Source organism: Cydia strobilella, chromosome 3 (assembly GCF_947568885.1).
Source record: "Cydia strobilella chromosome 3, ilCydStro3.1, whole genome shotgun sequence".
Taxonomy (NCBI): domain Eukaryota; kingdom Metazoa; phylum Arthropoda; class Insecta; order Lepidoptera; family Tortricidae; genus Cydia; species Cydia strobilella.
In genome coordinates, this window is record NC_086043.1 from 10287889 (window position 1) to 10303731 (window position 15843).

The 15843-nt window shown below is 37.6% G+C and overlaps 1 protein-coding gene across 1 annotated transcript in view; it reads left to right on the plus strand.

Moving 5' to 3' along the window:
* LOC134755842 (semaphorin-1A-like) overlaps positions 1 to 15843 on the plus strand; it is a 164333-nt gene that overhangs the window by 78294 nt on the left and 70196 nt on the right. The window lies entirely within an intron of this gene.

Below are 15843 nucleotides of genomic sequence, written 5' to 3' on the forward strand. Positions count from 1 at the left end.
TTGGTTAAAGTTCGCGACCGTCAAGTTATATTGTTCCCGACGGAGCGGGGCAAATAGGAAGCGAGCAATAAAAATAGTTCCCAGCATCCGCCGGCCTGGGACAAATTCCGGCCAAAATTACGTGAGCAAATTAGACATTCCGGGACATTGCGTTGGAATAATTGCGGACCCCCGCAGCCTCGTTGTCGAAGAATGCCTCTCGCTGCATCGTCGTCGGCTAATGCATTCGCATTCGCTAGCTCCGCACCCTACATATTGAACTTCTCGTTACCTGCATCCAAGACCACACTACTATTTAATTTTCCTTATACATGCGAGTTTTACGCAGAATCAATCCCAGTTAGATTGAAGTTTATTGCATTACGTAACTATATAAAGATAATTGATAACATGTGTTTGTATTTTGCATTAATTGCGAATTTACATAAAATATTTATGATGAACTCACGTTAAAGTTCAATAAGATTATTTAATGGCAAATTAACTTCTGATTAATCATAAAAGAAGTAGATATACGTGTCTTACAAGTAGGTAATAGGATATTTACATGTTTTTTATGTATATAAGTCTATTTATTTATATATGGCTATCTTCAATAGTTAATTTTTTTTTTCAATTGCATTTTTCATGAATCCTTTAAGCTTTTTCATACTTAAAATTGTCTAGAGTAGCCTTTCTCAAACTTTTTTGGTGACGGAACCCTTTTGGGAAGCAAAATATTTGATGGAGCCCCAAATAAAATAAAAACATTCGTAACTGTGGACCAGATATACCTATAAATAAAAGAACTGGTTTTTAGGGTTCCGTACCCGAAGGGTAAAAACGGGACCCTATATTAGTAATATATTATTAAGACTCCGCCGTCCGTCTGTCCGTCTGTCTGTCTGTCAGTGTCTGTCACCAGGCTGTATCTCATGAACTCACTCACTACGTTCGTTTCATAAACCCACACTCGAGTTTTGATGCCTTTCATTATGTAGCAGTCACATAAACTACTATTATTGTGCTTTAACTACAAATTTAATTATTTCCCCGTAATTGCGTTAGTATCGTTAATGAATTCAGAAATGATATATTTTACACTTGCGATTGGTGACTAGTTCGATTGCTATTAAACCTCATTTAGTTTGGTTTGGTACCGAACCGGTTTGAGTGTATATGAATAATCGAAAAAAATACAATTCACATTTTCGAACAGCGATGTTTAACATTAAAATATAAACCAGTTGCTAAGCGACTCTAGTTAACAGTACATTACGTTTTACAATTTAACTATTTAATGTAATGTATAGTTTGTCAAAGGACTGTCTCATTTCAGACATAGACAGAGAGAATTATACTATCTTTGTCTGATACTAGGACCCAAAAGAAAAGAATGAGTATTTTTTTGTTCTTATTTACTGGCAATTTGGTTTGACCAACTATACCTGTTCGTATGGAACTGAATATGCAACCCGTTTAATACATAGTAGATCCATGTAATTGTGTTTTAGTACATTTAACCGGTCTACTTTAATTTACACACTAATAACAAGCGCAATAGTAATAATATTGTCTTCGATAACTACGGTAGTTACTTGTGAAATAAAACAATTTTTCTCAAAAATGGACGGCAAAGTCATCTTTACCGGTTAAGAAATAGGTCGCGAAGTGCGTAGTTTATGGTCAGTCAAAAATTAAAAAGTTAAAAACATTGTCTCGATTTCGGGACTGCAATGTTGCATACATGTTGCATACAAATTCCATTATTTGTCGAGTTCCAAACTTTTTAAAAAGTTAAATTGCCATATCAAATAAAGGCATCCATCAGTCCATTAACAGCCAAACAGATGATCAGTATATACTTATTATTATAATGTTGGTACTGCGACAATTTAGCTGTCTTAAATAGGTTAGCGTATTTTCGGCAGAAAAATACATTTCGTTTTTACTAAATAAAAAAAGGCGGCATAGCAAATCTTATCAATTGTTTTTAAAGCCTGATTTTTGAGAAAAGCACTATATATATGACTCGGGTGGAAGGCTACTTGCTGTCTTCGGATTCCTCAGCCAGCAAGTAGCTACTTCCGAGCCTCGATCGACAAAAATGTACTACGTGTATTAACGGATTATATCGCGTGTAAAGCCCGGTTCACATTTGTCTGTCGTGTCGTGTTGTGTTGTGTCGTGACGCATATCGGTTTCATGCGTTTAATATGATTGCGTGCACATTTGTCTGACGCAGCGTGCATTTTTAGGAAAAAAAATCTCGTCCTGTTCCACCAAATATAGGAAGGGAAGGGAAAAAAAATATGTGTCTTGTTGTGTACCGGGACAAACTTTACACGGCAGATCGCAACGTCATCAGTCTTACCAAGGAGCTGGCGTTAAAGGCGAAATCTCGCAAAGCCGTGGAAAGCGGTAATATAAAAGGATTGGTGGCAATTCATATGTGTTTAGTCAAGCGCCAGCGAGCTCGTCCCGTGGCCATTTATACCCTAATCTCCAGGAGATGTTACTTGCCAGAGTTTATACGAGACGCGCGCCAAACATTTAATGTTTAGATCATTCGATATATATTTTTTCGTATTCATCTATTAACACCTTTTACCTACTATTATTACGTTACTCGTATCTCATTCATTTTATGGACAAATTTGTTTTTTTAAATATATTGTCATTCTCGACATGTTTTACGTCAACGAGTAATTAGTAAAGTTATGATTCAATTTTAAATTATTTCATGCGAAAACTTTCTGGTCCGTCAATTACACGCTCTAAATTATTTGATTAAACACTGACCTACATTAACAACCGCAAAATAAAATGAGCTGTTATGATGAGACTACGCAATTGGCTATGGGTCTGAAAAAGCGCATTTTACCACCAAACTGCCATTACTCGCCTACTCGCCTATCACATATCTAAATATGGGGTACCTACAGTTTAAATCCCAGTTAAAACAATACCAGTTTTTTTTGTGTTGAGGTGTACAGTCGAAGGCAAAAATATCGATACAGACAAATGGCTCCAAAAATATGTGAACACGACTTTATTGTCTAAGGTGTAAGAGCGTACACATATTTTTGCAACTTTGCGAATGTATATATTTTTATGCCCTTGACTGTACAGTAAATAATATATTTAATTCACGAATTTTTATGTGGTTCATAAAATAATAAGTGGCGCTTTAAATGGAGGAAAAGGTGTGTGCCGGGTTAAAAATAAACCTGCCACGTGCACGACAGGTGGTAGTCAGTTTTTACCTGTCGATTCTTCCAAGGAATAAAGCAGTCTGGAATACTGTAGGTAAGTATTAGGGCAACCCTTTATTCATTTATTTTAACGTACTTTCCTACGTCCCGACTGTCTTGGCGCCGTAAAACGAGGAGGGCCGACCCCAAATAAAGGGATAAGCACGGCAGAAGAAGAAGAAGACTTTACTTATTTCAAGTTAACTTCAGTTCATAGAACCGTACAAAATACTATAAATATACATATGTGTTTTTTAGGTAACTTCCTTCTTATAAGGGACGATTGAAGGTAAATATACGTCGGCGGCCGATCGTAAAATCAGGCAGATCTTGAAATTCCTAGGCATATCCTGAATCATGAAAATCATTTTCTCCTTCCCTGAGCCGACGGAGCTCCGCTACGCGGGACTCCTTTTTCTGGACAGTTTGGCCATCTGACGCAACCTAACGAACAGTGCAGGCTGGTTGTACATGCAAAATCGGTTTATAAGGCTAGTTATACAATACAACCATTTTCAAGTAAAGATATTATACGCGATAAAGCTACGCCGGCTCCAACCCTACACCCTCCTAAATTGATAGGTAGGTAATCAAGTTTTCCATTATTCCATGTATAATTTAATCATCTTCGATCTTTCATAAAGTTACATAAAAAGTAGCAAAACTAAGATAGTTTTCTAATAATAATAACAATTAACAAAAATGGGAATTGAGTACTCTTACTCATTGGACAAGAGTACGCGTTAACGCCGATAAGAGTACGCGGGTAAAAATCTACATTATTTGCAGAGGTCACAAAATAATTATATTTGACCCTCACAGCTTTTACAAGCCATTTTTGGCAATTTATGTAGTACTTTCTTTTAGGTATTGGGACCGTGCACGATGTCAGCGCCACACAGCGGTTGCAACTATAGGCTTGTATTTTGTCAAAACTAAGCGAGAGTAAGTAAATCGTAATAATTTCAGTGAAAACTACTGAACGGATTTTTATGCGGTTTTCACCTATGAATAGAGTGATTCTTGAGGAAGCTTAAGGCGTATAATTTGTTAAGGTTTTGTGTAAATTGGTTGAAATATGACGATATTTGGTAATGAAGTCAGAAAAAAATCACGCTGGCTAAGAGCTTTAATCGAAAACGCTGCCCAACCCGTTTGAGATATAACAAAACAATGTATGGTGAAAAGATTTCTCTTTCATTGCTCTACAAAAAAGTCCGCGATAGTGTATGTCTATCTTTTAAGGATAACTTACTATACCCATTCTTATCTTCGACAAAAAGATTTCATAGCATGTGGTATTTGCAAAGCTATTTACACGGATACAGTGTTAATAATTATCAAATTAAATACATTAGTTATATTAAGCATTTCATACAGATTACAATGGTCCCTTACACCATACAATTTAAATGAATATCTCAGGAGTAATCGTAAATTAAAGTTCCATTTCGACCCATATAACTAGTATGAAAATGTTAAAGACGCTAATCCGTAGTTGTCATTTTTTACCACCTTATGCGCTGCGATCGTTTTCCTTGCCCCTACCATGTACTTCGCACGGTGCCAATAAACCCCCTCGACAGCATGCTTGTATGGAGACCTACTCAAAATATCTGACTGCTGTCTGGCGCGTAGAAATTAATCCAGTTCATGGTAGAGGGACAATATCTCCGAGCGGTACAAAAGGTGATTCAATGTTCGGAATTTGGAGACAAGCAGGTGATGTACGTGCTCTGTTTGTCAAAACCAGCAACTGATCAGATATTAAACATAAGGGCTGCGAAGTATTGCCAAAGTGCATCGTTCCGTTTCCGTCTATATTTTGCACCAAGTTAGCAGCTGCCTGGAAAATATGTGCCTCAATTACTGTACAGGTTGTCAGCCGATTGTACAATTTGTACTTTGTGAGATCTTTCCATAGGTATTTAAAAAAAAATACGTTCATTACCAGACACAAAGTAGTACAGTAATGGGAAAAAAAACATAGTGTAGGTAACTTAAACTAAACTATTTTGTGGTTAGTCATCATGAGCTGATTGGGAAATGTGTATGTCATCGGAAACTAACCAAAGGCATATTTTGTACGGCATTATCAATTGCTTGAGCTATCTGTCATTCTCGAGATTCTTCTACCAACGGTAGGTTCTGAAAAAATTCAGCAGCTGGCGTATCAGAGTACGCGCGTACTCTTACACGATACATTACTGCGGTCTCTTGCACACAGTAGCCATATAGTGAACGTGCGAATGGCAACACTATCTAATAACTGACCTGCGGGCTTAGCACGGTAGCATTCTTAAGAATAAGAATAATAAGAATAATAATTATTTATTGCCACACACATATAAAAGAACAAAGACAATACAAGCAAAACAAGCAAAATACATGTTGAACAGTAGAACATAAACGTAATTTCTTAAACAAACAATAGTGTGACAAAAGGGATGGACTCAGCATTTGCTGTGTTGCAGACTAGCTGCCACAGCGCTGGTTTTCAGTTCACCCCTAAAACATGAAAGTAAAAAAAATATATATAAAACAAGTGTTTTTTATTACATTTGTTAATAAGAATCTAAGTTAACTTAGTAAATGTAAGGCATGAGAAGAAGGCATATGAACTGTCACCCTATACACGAGAATAACAGCGCCCTCTTGACAATGATCATATATTACTGGTCAGGCTTTACCCAGTTTACCTACCACCAATTTTTTTTTTTTAATTTTAAGATCTTATCATTATGTGCACATATGGAAATTGAATACTTAATTCCTCCTCTACACTATCGTGCCCGCTAGTCATCGTCTATCATCGCCGATAGTGAAGAGGAGTCATATAGTAAAGCAGGACATCTAGTTAGAAGCAGAAGCGCTGAAAAAATATTCAGAAATGATGTTTTACACTGTTTTTCGTAAAACCGGTTTTTAACCGGTTAACCGGTTTTGTTTCATGTTTTTCGGTTAATAACCGGTTTTGAATTTTGTCCGGTTTTTGCATTTCCTAATATGTATACAGGGTGAGCTTAGCCACGTAGGGTTACTTCTTAGGAATGCTCTAACGTTAATATTTTTTTAATACTTAAGTGCAGATAAAAAAATACATTTTCAAACAAAAGTTATTTCCAAAAATCGACAACAAAAAGAAACATACTGTATTAATCATTGGCAAGGCTTTTGACAATTTGTTCGAAAATATGTGGCAATGTCGACATTAATTGTCAAAAGTCAGTCTTATTAATGTCATAAATAAAAAAGAAAATCAAAAAGGTCGAAGAAGGTTTCATACTTTTTATTACCTCACCTACTAACCTACTCCCCCCACCCTATAGAAAGCTAATATGAAATATTTTAAGTTACGCTCTGACGTTTTTAAAGGAAATCAACGAACACATTACAAAAATTTGCTTTATCAACCTCCTTGTCATACTAACATTTATAAGCGTAATGCATGCAATATAATTATTGAAATTTATAATAAGCTTCCCGACAATATGAAATTATTGTATGATTTAAGACAAAATTAACGAGATGGCTTCAGGAACATCGTTTCTACTCTGTTAAGGAGTATCTGGACATGTAAATATTTTTAATTCTTGTGCTGTTGATGTTACCAAAATTTGCATGCCAAATAGCTGAATATTGTTACCCACTATTTATAAGGACATTATTCTTATTCTTATTCTTACTACCTACTAACACATACAGGCTGCTCCAAAGTAAAAAAGTTGTTAATTTCTTCGTAACCGCTACACCGGTTGTTATGAGAATTTGTATACTGGTTCTAAATACCCTAATGCATATGTACATTTCAGCTTTGTCCAATAGCTAGGGACACCCTGTATATAAAAATATACAGATTACTAAAAAAATAAACCGCTTCTTAATTAGCAAAAGATAAAAAATATACCAGATAATTTGCTACTTTTTTACTGAACCACTCCTTAATTCCTGCTCATACACCACACAAAATATATACCTATTATAACTACATACGGCATAATGATTTCTCTGGGATACACTAAGACTAAAAATGAATTTCCAGCCTAGGTATATGCGAGGTTGTAGCTTCGATCTGACTGAAAATCGCGCACCTTCATATTTATCTACATATGACCGTTTCAATACAATGGTATACGTTACCTCGGATCGGCGGTACGCTTGAAGCCAAATTGCGCGGAAGCCCCTCGAGACTCACGCGTTTGGGTCACGACTCCACTCCAAATTTAAAATTGATTACAAAAAATATTACCAAGTTTGAGGCGGGCGTCGTGATTCGGGTTCGGAACGAAATTGTTTCTGTTTACACATTGTTTTCGGCCGGCACTTTCTGACTGGGGTAATGGATAGCCGTGAAAAATTTGTATCAGAATGTTACAGTCAAATTAGTCACTTAGGACTACTGTGGTTAGGTACGTATGTTTTAGGTGATTTTTTTAAAACTATTTTTGGTAGTTAATTGTCATTGATCGCTAAGAAAGTGATACAAAATTCACTAATAAACATTCAGTACCCATGATAGTTTACTTCTGACCTTATTATATGTCTGTACTGTAAGTGTAGTAGTTTTACTGTTATTTGCTGACATTTGGTTGCGAATTGTGCAAAAATCGCACATCATTTGAGCATGAACTTACACATTAACACTGGCATAAAAAAGTTCCAACCTATGTCGTGACATCACAATAATCTTTGACGACCGGTCTGACGTAGTGGCCCTGCCTGTGAAGCCAATGATTCTGGGTTCGAATCCCGGTAAGGGCATTTATTTGTGTGATGAACACAAATACTTGTTCCTGAGTCATGGGTGTTTTGTGTTTTCTATTGTATATAAGTATGTATATCGTCGCCTAGCACCCATAGTACAAGCTTTGCTTAGTTTGGGGCTAGGTTCATCCGTGTAAGATGTCCCCTAATATTTATTTATGTATCTGCTTAATGTTCTTACGCAATTATAAAAGGTGTGACATACGCCAATCATACGCTAACATAAATATCAGTTTTCCACAAAGCTCCGAGGGTCTCCGTCCGTAAATCGCACGCCTAACGTTAAAAACAGGGCACTTAGCCGACAGACACCTGAGACACCGGTCTCTATAAAAAACAAACCCACTCGCCATCAAAAATAATTTATTCAACATATTCCATTTGTATCTAAAAAAGAATTTCAAGACCCGTAAAGCAAAAAATAACTAGGAATCGCTAATTGATAATTACTATATCAGTCAAGAGCGGCAAATACGAGGTTTGAAATCTTAAAATTAGATACAGGTTTGATTAAATACAAGGTGTACTTTAGGCCTCAATATAAAGATACGTACATACCTACATTGATTTATCACATTGAACAACTTTAATCGCATGGTACTGTTTGAAAGTACAGTATCAATCGCAATTTGCCGGCTCAGAGAAGACAGCTGCCAGCATTTAAATGATAATAAATATTGCGTGAAAATAATTATTAGACAAATCTATTTCGTCACGCAGTGTAAGCTTGGCTGAATAGATGTTTTTTTAATTAATATTCAGTATCGGGAAGGTAGCTAAGAGTCGGCCAGCAAACCAGTTAAACCGTTAGGTATCCAACCCCTGCTGCACGCAGCGCAGTATTTCTTATCCGTTTTTACTTAAATTATTATTACAATCTGCAATAAAATAAATCGACATTATTAACATTGCATCATAATTATAAATAAATTAATATTGTCTTCGGTTACCGCGATAGTTACTCATGAAATAAAACTATGAAAACGGATTATATCGCGTATATTGAATTTATAATACATCCCGACGTTTCGAACTCTTTACAGCGTTCGTGGTCAACGGGTGTCATGTATTATAAATTCAATATACGCGATATAATCCGTTTTCATAGTTTTATTTTATAAATAAATTATTATCCAACAACACTATAAATTACTTATTTACAAATATAATAAGATAATTATTCTTGATTAGGTACTCGATAATCCGTATGGATATTGAATTCGCCCGAGCTTAAGCCTTCAGTATTGCATTTGGAAATTCGAATTTGTCAAGCAAGGAAGTAATTGTGTCTGTATACCTATGGTCTGGCTCACCTCACTCAGCATGAATAGGTACAAATTAGGGCCGAAATAAAAGTTTACGCTTCAACAACAGGCTAGGTTGTAGCGAACCAGCGACAAACTCCCATTAGCTCGATTCCCTTTACACCCTCAGATCAGGTTGAGACCGCTCAACCGATCTGCGCTGGAGCGAAAACTCTTTAGGAGTATTCCAGCGTAGCAAAACCGTCTCGTGTGATGCGGAAGGGTCCTGGATTTTCCCCAGGCTACCATCCCCCCACACAGTCCTACCGCTCTAATTGCCCTAGGTGCAATAGAGCCCAAGTCAGGTAAAAAAAAAAAAGGGAATTTGTTCTTGTAACAAATTTTGCGTTCTCCTAACATTTTTTCTGTTTAGCCAACCATTTGATTTGAAGCGATTACAATTCGTTTGTAACGGGCGATGTTCAATTTGTTAATATAATAGTTAATAGTTGAGTTTACTATCTGTAGAGTTGTCACATATACTACGATAAAAATTGTAGGGTCTACCGAATTCTCGTTACAAGAATTAGATTTTTTTTTCGGTGCAATCGCCTAAGAAAGTGGGAAAATTTTAGTGTTTGATATCAGAACACCGTGCGTATGGCGATATTCTTTCATATTGGAATAAATATATCGAATACTAATAAGATTGCGTAAAACAAATGCCATCAAAAAGGTTACGCTTTACGACAGCGCAGACATTTAACTTACCTATATACCATCATGTTGGACGAGTTCGTACCTACTTAATAGTAATTCATATACTTTTATTTGGAATAGGTACATTATGACATAGCAATAGCAACGATTGTTTATTACCATTAGTTCGAAGTAACACTGAAAAATGGTATAGAATATCCCTGTTAAAGTGTTATGGTAACTATTTGTAAGCAGCTTAGATTCCTAGCGTTTAGCCGGTATTTCCGCGGCTAATGTAATTAGTTCATTACTTTGTCTCAGCCCGCTGCATGCGCCGCAGATTTATAGGCGATCCTCTGTCTCTCGCGCCTCAGCACGTGAATCCCAGATTCCTATTGAGTTTTTCCTCTGAATAAAAGGTTGAAAATGTGGAGACTGCGAAACGCTTGCCGTTACTCTGATTGGATAGCAAAGTTTTGTAATATGCTGAATGACATTGTGTAAAATAAAATTGTTTCCGCAGCAAATCAGCATTCATATCGTCAATGTTTAACTTAAATTGGAAACAATGATTTTCTTCAAGTCGATTTCGATTAGGATTTGAAAAAAAAAGTTCTTATATTCGTTTAAAAAACAACCTTATTCGCTTTAAGCGAAGCGTAATGAATGATTCATGATTTTTGTCATTTTGGTTGCCTCGGGAACTAGAGGGCCTACCGCGAACCACATTCGACGTGTTGCCTCTCTGTCGCACTTGTAAATTCGTACGTAAGTGTGACAGAGACGCAACGCGTCGAACGTGGTTCGCGGTAGGCCCTTAGACCTTGGCTGTCGGAAGCACTGAACCTTGAATCATAGCAAAATAAATTTAATCGTTCCCTTGCGACATCCAATATTGTCGGAAGACCAACAAAAACAGCCACAAAAACCAAGATCACTGTTCTAGATGTTTTATTTATTTATCGTCTAAAAATACAGTCCTATCTAAGGTACATTATTGTTCTTTATACCAGTGCATGGTATGGTTTTAATTATATATTATTATATGTCTTGAACAATAACATTCTTTTGAGCGCTGCAGCAAAAGATTTTCGAAACAAAACGTTTTCCTTAATAGGTTTCCGTAACACACAAGCCATTAGTCTCCACATCGAATGAATGAAACAAAATGTATTTTTATATGCGAGCCGAGATAAGCAGGTAGATGTGAAGACAGGTTATGTGTTGGTCTGTCCCGTTAATGAGTGTACAATGCTAATGAAGGCGACGTGTGGAGGCTGGGCTATTATTTTCCTCGATTTGCTTATTGCCTCGTAGAAACCAATTCAACAATGGCCCCGTGGTTCCTTACAATTATGCGTAATCAGAATTCCGTTTATTTTGGTTTTTGAGGCAGTTTTCTCTGAGCGATGGAAATGCAGGCACTGCACCTGCCGACCGTGGGACGAGACGCTGCCCGTCCAACTAACGCTAACGCTACTAACTTGAATAAAATTTTACGACAGATCTGTTTATTTATGCCTGTCAGTAACAATTTTTGTTATTTCTAGCTTCAAAAAAAAGGAGGAGGTTAAAAAACTACTACGTTTATTTTTTATGGATAACTCGGAAGTCTGTCATCTAATAACCGATTTATTTTGATTTTATTTAGGAATTTGAACCCCACATAGGACACTAATGAAACATATAGTTTATGACAAAAATGTTATTACATAATTGCTTATATTGCAGTCGTTTAAATATAACTATAATGTAGGTAACTACCTCTATTGACAAAAAGTGAAGAAACTTCAACGGATAGTCGTAATGTATATAAAATTTTAATAAATAGGTACATATTACTAAAAAAAACCGGACAAGTGCGAGTCGGACTTTTTAGTATTTGTTGTTATAGCGGCAATAGAAATACATCATCTGTGAAAATTTCAACTGTCTAGCTATCACGGTTCATGAGATACAGCCTGCTGACAGACGGACAGACAGTGGAGTCTTAGTAATAGGGTCCCGTTTTTACCCTTTTTCTGTACGGAACCCTAAAAAAAGAATACTTGCCGCCGTCGCGATCTGTCACGCCTTCTGCCTGACGACAACCAAAGCCTAAACCTACAATCACGAAAACTTTATATTTCCTACTTAACATTTATTTATCTGAATTGCTAGCTTTCTGTTTATCGATGCCTATAGTAGATAAAGTACTATTATACTAATAGGTATTTATTTATGTTATTTTTATATTCCATTAAGTTCCGTCAAACAAGCTTTAGTTCACTCAGGTTGGACGTAGGTAAGCACTGCAGTGTCGTGTGCTAATCCGGAGATTTCGGAGCCAATCAACCGTATTGTTTTGTTTTGATTCGGCCAATGTCATGAACGCGCGTCACCCGCCACTCAGCGCTCATAGCTATGACAGCCAATTAGTCCGCGCCGCGCCTCATGCTAAACCGCCGCCCGGTCTCATACAGCTGACTCATGACTGAGTACATCTTACGAGGCGTGTATTACAAAAAGAGGATCAAACGGAAAATTTAATTTCCAATACTTGAAAATACTTTCCAGGGTGCCTAGCCATCATGCCAATCGTTTTCGCTCCGTAGCGAACGAAACGCCAAATGTCTCTACTCGACCGGCAATGTTTCGCACTAATACATGTGTTAGAGTGATAGAGAGATGATTACGCTACGCTACGGAGCGTTAACGATTGGCATGTTGGCTAAGCACAGGACCTGAGGACGTAAATACTTTTGGCCTAAGGAAAAAATCATGTTTGGGGAGGGAAAATGCGTTACGCATACCAAGTATTACTAGTTGTTATGTGGGACTTCCGTCTAAGCTAGGTAGGTCCACGGTGTAGCTGCTCAAACCCCTCTTTTTCCCTTCTCGAAGCTTTATGTCGGTTTAAAGGCGGATTCCACCAGTATGCGGCACTGAGCGACATAAGCATTTTTGTACTGAATATGCTTGTGCCGCGCGGTGGCGCACACACACACTGGTGGAATCCCCTCATGCACTTACCCGCGACCCCACCGACAGTAGCCACCCACGAACGGCTCCCTCGCGGAGGCTCGAAACTTTTCCAGGCTGCGTGCCCAACGCAAGATCCTATGGCCGTTAGACCTGTACTGTAGCGAGTTCCCTCTGGCTTGTGACCAAGGCCATGGGTGCCAGTAAAAGGAACGGTCATACCACACGGCAGTAAAAGGCGGGTGGTGCGATGCCTCGTAATACCAGTGCTCCTCTTAAGACGATAGTGGACGACCGTTTCTCCACACAAACGTAGTCCCCATTTTCCGTTAAGGTATATTGACCATAGCTATGCCCAGACGTTCGATTTTTTTCGACTTTTAAATTATTAAGTTAGTTCCTAACTCACTGTTAAAAAATGTATGGAATTTGTTTTTCGTTCCTAACTAACAAATAACGATGGGGATATCTATAGTCAAGCAATATCTAACTATAACTTATAAAAATATTTTACATTATGTCAATATTCAGAGCAAAATGAGGACTACGTTTGTATTGAGAACCAGTCGTCCCCTTTCCTCTTAAGTGCTCTGCGGCTTTCATCAACACCGCTTCAGAGGAACTACCCTTCCAAAAACTAGCAAAAGCTAGGTCGCAAAAGGTAGAGAGATCGTTACGTTACATCTATCCTGCGATCGCACCGCACCTCGTCTGCAATAAATAGAGAGAATACCAACACTCCTTTCCTTCTGTAATCCACCTCCTCCAACGCCTTACAGCGGAGCGCACTTGTCCGAAAGAGGCCAGTCGGGTTGAGAATATATTATACCCATAGGTGAACTAAATTGAATTACAGCTAAATTGTTCTGAGCTTGATTCGGCTCCCCTCGGCAAAAATTCTTAAAATTAGATTACCTCTTTACCTAATCTATTTGCCGTCAGTAACACGGAACATCGCCTAATCCCCCCTCATATGAATTGAAATTACTGACAGCTAATTACCCCTTGCCTCTCGGCCGCAATCATTTATCTTTATTCGACAGAATCGCCCGCACGAGTGGAACACTTAATCCCGAACCGATCGGGCAGTCATAAATGTGTGCCAATGCGTTGTTAGCTGCGTATAATAACAATACATGTATGTATATAGCTCGTATTGTATGTGTTTATCATTTAGAACACTTATAAACATCGTTAAATACATAAACACATCAAAACAAAAACTTCAATAGATGTCAGGTGTAGCTACCTATACTCGTACTTTTGGGATCAGAAGAAAACCTTTTTTTCTTCATGCAAGTATTTACCTATTTAGACACTAACCAGACTTTAACATAGGTAAACAAAAACCATTACGGTCTATAATGTCATATTAAATTATTTCTTAGTCCTTTTGGAACCCTGGTACTCATGTGTACCTGTACCGTATAATCCTATAAAAGCTTAATTGACAAGAGCGGCGCCAAATGTCCACTTGCATCCAAATGAGCACAAATCCTGTGCTGGCTATAAATGGATCAGTACATTCGATGATATGTGATTCAGTGCAGACGCAGACGGGAACCGCACTGGTCCATTAGGCCGTTACCTGTGCAATGTATATTCTGCAAGACAGTCATAGACAACTAAGCCAGGAAATGTTTACACTTGCTTCTAACTATGAATCACATTACATGCGATCCTGTATAACAAGTCTCAGTTTTTGAAACTTCAATTTCGAAGTATTAGAAACATTTCAGTTCTAGTAAACTAATGTTAAAATGTTGGCTGCGATAACATAAAATCTGCTCCATAATCATTTATGAAATGGATGTGCGAATTTGGAGCAATAATAAATTGTGGTTTGTTTTAAGGACACATGAGTTGATTAATATTTGGATGATAAATTGCCTGCTCCAAAGATGATTATTAATACTCAGAAACAGGAAACCCACAGGAAACATTTTTGAACTTTTATCTCTGTCATTAAGGAGTGGGGATTAAGCCAAGTGATCTTTCCTTAACTTTAGCACTTATACGCGATTGGTCGAATTATTTGCTCGACGCTGGCTTTCAAGGTTAGGACTATTCTGAGAACATCTTTAGCGCCGCCAGCTGTGACTCAGCCAGTCGATGGTGAGGCTAGGGAAGTGATTCATGAGTCAATCGCCACGTTCTTACACATGCCGTGATTGTTACAGATACCGACACTTATTTCAAGCTGATTTACTCATATTCTCAATATGTCGCCCGCGAAAAGCGATAGCTCGGAAGACATGGTCATTATAGATAATGGCGGTATTAATTATTTGAAGAGTACGAATATTTTTACTGAGTTTAAAGTGTTTAAATAATTAGGTACTGTCTTTATTATTTTTAATAACGATATCGTCACCGTCACATTTCTATTAAGCAATACCAAATAGATAGGTATGTGTCAAGGCTGATCGGTTAAGAATGTCACCTTATATAAAAATAGGCACATAGAACCATAGCACATAATAAAAAACCGGCCAAGTGCGAGTCGGACTCGCGCACGAAGGGTTCCGTACCATTACGGAAAAAAACAGCAAAAAAAACACGTTTGTTGTATGGGAGCCCCATTTAAATATTTATATTATTCTGTTTTTAGTATTTGTTGTTATAGCGGCAACAGAAATACATCATCTGTGAAAATTTCAACTGTCTAGCTATCACGGTTCATGAGATACAGCCTGGTGACAGACCGACAGACAGACGGACAGCGGAGTCTTAGTAATAGGGTCCCGTTTTTAGCCTTTGGGTACGGAACCCTAAAAACAGTCCAAAATGGCCACGCAACGCCTGATGCGCGAAGCAGGGTCGCCATATAAGGGTGGCCGCCGGCAGATAGTAAGCAAACAAAACAACCATTATCTGATAAACGTGTTTATTACTGAAGAATAATAGGTTACATAGGTCTTTATATATACCAAAGCAAGCAA